The following is a 6,000-nucleotide window of genomic DNA, read 5'->3' as shown; positions in this document are numbered from 1 at the left end:
CCCTCCCTCATCTTATCTCTGTCAAGGCTTGCTGGAACACACTGCACCTTCTCCACAGAATACTCCCAATAATTGTCAGATTCAACATTTCCAATAGAAAACCTGGAGGGAAATAAATTGGTGACTGGTTAAAAAATAAATAAGTCTCTCTGAAGGAGTGGCACACTCAAATTTAAAATAATAAGATGTGTGTCGGTAGTACTGCCTGTCGTCATCCCCGCCAGCGTCCACACACACAGACACACACATACACACAAGGTCCTGAACTATGATGAAGGTAGAGACAGGTGACAGGAGCTGAAGGTTGACTCTGCCATCAGGGAACACTTCTGAAGGGAGTCAGGGCAGATAGACAGAGTGAGAGAGAGAGAGAGAGAGAGAGAGAGACAGAGAGAGAGACAGAGAGAGAGAGGGAACGTTAAGGGAGGATGCGGAGATACAGAGACAATATAGGATATTGACAGTGGAATAGAAACAGGACGGTTCATCCAGTGCACATTTTCACAGGTGTTTTTTTTTTTTGTGGTCAAAATTCACCTCTCCTTTTCATATCCTTCAACCTTTTTTTGCTAAAGCTCCATTCAAGTTGGACTAGTTTTGTTCCTGGATGGGGAAACTGTATGGACAAAAAAAGTATTGGGACACCTGCTCATTCATTGTTTCTTCCAGAATCTAGGGTTTGAAAAAGAGTTGATCCTGCTTTTGCTGGAGTGACTGTCTCTACTATGCAGGGAAGAAGGCTTTCTACTAGATTTTGAAGGATTGCTGTGAGGCTTTGACTGCATTCAGCAACAAAAGTGTTAATAAGGTCAGGATGTTGGATAACTCCCCAACTCGTCCCAAAAAAGTGTTGGATAGAGCACCATTGCATAATTCTAAAGAACACAACATGGTGCCAATAGGTTCATGTTAATATGCTCCAGAGAATGCTGTTCTGTTGGTAGTACTTCTCTGTAGAGACTAGACAAGCTGTGTGTGTGCATTTGCACAACTGTGTCAGCAATGGGTGCCTCTTGGGTGTAGCTGAATATATTCATTAGAAGGGGTGTTGACAAACATTTGGACGTATAGTGTGGTATGATTTAAAGTTCCCTTGGTTCATTTTGCAAAGTGTACCATTCAGTCCTGAGCACACGCAGTCCAGTATGGAAGTGTTTTGAATTCAGTGGTTTTGTGATCTCGCAAAAGCTCACACATTTACATATATCCACCTATTCAGCCTACAGCAGCTTAGCCCGGCCCACTTGTGCTTTAAACCCCAGATAACCCAAATCCATGTCTTATAGAAGGCTAATCTTGCTATTAAGGGCAAACAATATACAGAACATCCATAAATCAGAAGGTTCCATTTCAACAACTCTGTTAATTAAAGTCATTGGGCCTTATTCACCAACCGTTCTTAAGAAGAAATGCAGTTTTCACATCCACCAATGTTTTCTTATTTTGGATTTGTTTAGTTTACTAGGACAAGGGGGTCCATCTTCATAAGGGTAGAGCTGTGAACAATTTTGCAGTTGAAAAACATCAAAAATTGGATGTAGATTTTTGGTTGGGACTTTTCTCAAGGACATAGGTAAGAAAATTCTTAGGAAGATAATTCAGCAATGTGAATGAGGCCCATTGTTCGAATCTCCATCAAGAGGCAACCTTTGTTGATTGGGTGGTCAATTACACACTATATGAGCAAAAGTATTGAAACACCTGCTCATTCATTGTTTCTTCTGAAATTAAGGATATAAAAAGAGTTTGTCCTGCTTTCATTGGAGTAGCGATTCCTACCATCCAGGCTTTTACTGTTCAAGTTTTGCAGCATTGTGAGCATGTGTGAGCATTAGTGAGGTCAGGATATTGGATGGTCACCACCCCACCTCATCCCAAACTCAACCAAAAAGCACTGAGAATACAGTTCCACTGCTCCACAGCTTACTGCTTGGGGAGTTTATACCCCTCTAGCTCACACCAGTGCATGCATCCGCACATCTGTGTCAGCAATAGGGGCAACTTAAAGTAGCTAAATGCATTCATTAGAAGGGCTAGCCACAAAAATCAGCCTTGTATAATCAGCATTTGTCCCAGTACCCTCTCCCAGAACCCATGATGCTTGTAGTGTGGCTGGATCTGCTACTAAGATGATGTCTCTGAGAATGAAGTATATATTTGCTGATTTCACTTTTACCTTTTATGTAGAACCTGGAAGATACCTCCCAGACCATCTTTTTTCCATTATGGATTAGACAGATACTGTGAGTACTCTCAATTGCATTTTTTAATACTCCTGGCGGTATTATAGGTTGTTCTCCGAGAAATAAAAGATGAATTTGAGGTTGTTAGGATGGTCAGACATTGTGGTCAGCTGTTGAGAATAGATTCTGCCTCACACATGACCATTCTTTACCCAAGGATTACTCCTTTTTTGATTGACAGCAGGGTCTTCTTGACTTGTTTTATTAACGTTCACACACTCCTCCATGATGGGCAGCAGCTGGTGAATCAAATCAATGTAATTCCTCTTTGCTGTAATGCAAGCTGCAGTTTGCTATCTTGATTCCATTGCTTGATGGCATTTTTCAGCTCATGTTCAGCTGAAGTGACATTTGCTCCATTGTTAGATCTTATGTCATGAGCTTGTCTTTGTCTACACCCAATCTTTTAACCATTATGGAACCATGGTTTCCACTGAATTATGAATGGTGGTAGGTTGGCTGTTACTCTGTCCTTTGGTCAGTCTGCCAGCTTTCATTTTCCAACACTAGAGTGGAAGCATCTGCAGAACATGCACTAAGCACTGAGCATGTTGCCTAAGAAATTGCATCCAAGACTGCTGCCGAAGCTTGGAATGTGGTTTTGTCCACAATGATATGTCCAGCATTTATACAATAATAAAGCAATAATAAATATATAAATAATAAACCGGGCTCAACAGGGTTGGAGAGGTTTAGCGGCGATGCTTATAGATGGGCTCAAGAGGGTTGGACTGTTCTACCAGGAGACTCAAAAAACCTTTCACCAGCCAATCACCAGCTTCCACCTGCATTTAAAATACCTCTACTAACATGCCTGTAACATGCTTTCAGATGCTGCTGATGTTACATCTCTTCTCTCCTTTCTTCCCTCTGATACCAGGTTTTTCCCACCTGGTTAGCTTTGCCCCTACCTTCTACATTCAACAGGATCTGCTAGGTCCAGATGAAGCAAAACTTGGGCAGAGGACTGAGCCTATGCCAAAGACTTTAACTTACACCAAAGACTCAATCTTGCCTTATTATTATATATTTGTCAAGATTAAATTTTTTCTTGTACTCATGCCTCCAGAGTCTTCTGGTAGAATCGAGTTTTGGAAAAGAACACAGGTCTTCCCGTTTGTAAAGTGTCAATTTCGTCTAGAAATACTGCTGACAGAAACATACAATTACATTTTCTGTACTTTTGATGTCACCAGTGATATGGATTGAATCTTGTAGGTTTCCTGAAGGTTTGTAGTTTTATTTCCACAACATCACGTCATTTACTATTATTTAATTTGCATTTCTTTTCTTTTCCCACTAAGAGCCATGAGGACACTTGAAAAGCCTGCATTTTTAGCTTGCTCCATTTGGCATAATATTGTATCAGTGCCCTTGCAGCACTGCTAGTGTGTTCAGCACTTGTGGCCATTATAATGGCTTGTTTTTCAACTTTCCTAACCTCACATTGCTAAAATCTTGTGTCTGAATTTGGCTATCTTGACTATTCTCTTTTTAGTGAGTTTAGGAAGATTTAGGCCATCAATCCATATATTCAAGTTTAGAAGTTCATCATCCTTAAGACCATGAGAAGCACAGGGCTGCAGGCTTGAGGTTTGTGCTGATATACACTGAATCTTGTACCTGCAGAGAAGTATTGCCAGTAGAATAGGACTCTCTGGAGCAGATAAACAAGAACCTATTGGCACCATGCCTAATGCCAGGCGTGGGCTAGAGGGAGATAAAGTCCCCCCGAGCATTGAGCTGTGGAGCAGTGGAAATATGTTCTCTGGAATGATGGTTGGTGCTCCATCCAATACTTTTGGGATGAGTTGATGATCCATGATGAGTCATTTACTCTTTCCATTATTGGAAATAGATTGCTGGAAGTTCTTTGTCCCAGCCATGGTTGTGCTTCCAGCACAGATTTTGTAGCATATGTTTAGCAGTAAGCACAAATGGAGAGGTTACTGGATAATATACTGAAGAGATGATGGACAGAATTCGCCTTCTAGTATATGGTTAACCTTTAAGGCATTCTGCAAATCCTAGGTTGTCATTTTCAAACACACCATTGCATCCCTAAAGATTGTTGGTAACTAAGAACAAGATCTTTTATCTCCTTTGATCTGACTGCTTGAGGGATCGATACTTCCACACTGGTCTACTTGTACAATTGAAAATTTGGCCCTTTAACAGACCACTTCAAGTGTTTTGCACAAGACCACAGCATTTTTAGTCTTTCTTGACCGTTATTAGCAGTCTTAACTGTCTGATAAGAAGAGGTCATCTAAGTCCTCTGCTATTTTAGCACAACCTAGAGAGGTACTCAAACTTGCAAGAAACTAATGTGCTGTTTAGCAACCTTGTAAACTTGATGAAACATGCTTTCTATGTCTGCCACGAACACAATTGGTTCCTGCTGAAAGTTTAGTAGAACATCAACTAAAGTACTGGTGAATTTTGGTCCATGGATGGAATGAAGGGTTCCTTAGTAGGATGCTAAGCAGTCTCAGTCTTATATATATATGGCTAGTACATACACCTGTACATACACCTGTACATTTACCTCAACATATCTTACAGTCAGTTGCCCACCATGGGCAATACAAGCGGGATCCCTGTTTTTGCTAGTTCCCTGTCTCTGCTATGGAACTGCAAAACCAAACTGAACTGATGCACAATGAAAAAGAAAGGCTGAATGTAAACCATGTGCACAGAGAACACTGATAGGTCTACTGAGCACTAAGACCAACCAATCAGGATGCAAATCTTGCCCACTGAGCTCACTGATAGGTCTACTGAGCACAATGAGAGACCAATCAGGATGATCTCTGTGTCACACTCCTGCAAATTGTGTAAGAGAGCTTGTTATACAATGTTTCGATTTCCGGGATATATTATATATGAATTGCGGGCATCTGCAAGTCGCAGGGGAGGTGGGATGTCTAAAATATCCCCTGTAAAAAGGCTTTGTTGGCTCCTTAGATATTCCAGGATATAACAGCCTGATGTTTGGTGCTTTTATATCACAACGGTAAATTACAGTGTCCTTTTTTCAGTTCAGCAGACCTCTCCATAACAGACATAAATCTTTGGTCTTACATTGACATTTCTGCCTTTTCTTCAGCTTCTTCTTTAGTTCGGAGAAGTCTTGATGATATTGCTTGATCAATAACTCATTCGGTTTAGCAACAGAGATATGATTAACTACAAAACACAAAAGTTTTCCTTGATGCAGACATGTAGTCCTCTGCAATAGGCCATTCATGACCCGACCTAAAGTTGTCTTAACAGCCTAAGGCCCATTTCTACTGTTGTTTTATAAAACCAACTAAAGAAAGTTTGTTAAATTCATTGCCATTCACACTGCTAACTTCAAGCCCACAAACCTGGCTGCTATCCACTGCTCTCTTATTATCCCAGGGGTAATGATGTGTAGTGGGATAGATATGTTTTTTTGTGTGATGCTTAACTGTTTCTTTACTGCATCAGTACAAAACTTTACTTTGTTAAAGTCTCAGAACCCAACAGGCCTTGGTGAGGACTTCACCTTAGCAAGTGTACATCGTCTGGCTCCAGCCCCTTTGTTTTCATTATTTTCCAGGACTACAGTACTACTCAGTGGGGTTGACTTTGTGGTGACATTCCCTTGGTTTTCAGGAAGTCCACTTTTGTCTTGTTTTGTCTGTGCTTAGAAATGTTACAAGAACCTTTAACAGTTGGAATATTGTTGGTGGTTGAGGTTCAGGTCACTCTTGGTTTGCTCTGGCATTAG

The sequence above is a fragment of the Salminus brasiliensis genome, chromosome 7 (assembly GCF_030463535.1).
Source record: "Salminus brasiliensis chromosome 7, fSalBra1.hap2, whole genome shotgun sequence".
Classification (NCBI taxonomy): Eukaryota; Metazoa; Chordata; class Actinopteri; order Characiformes; family Bryconidae; genus Salminus; species Salminus brasiliensis.
Note: the sequence above shows the minus strand (reverse complement) of the source record.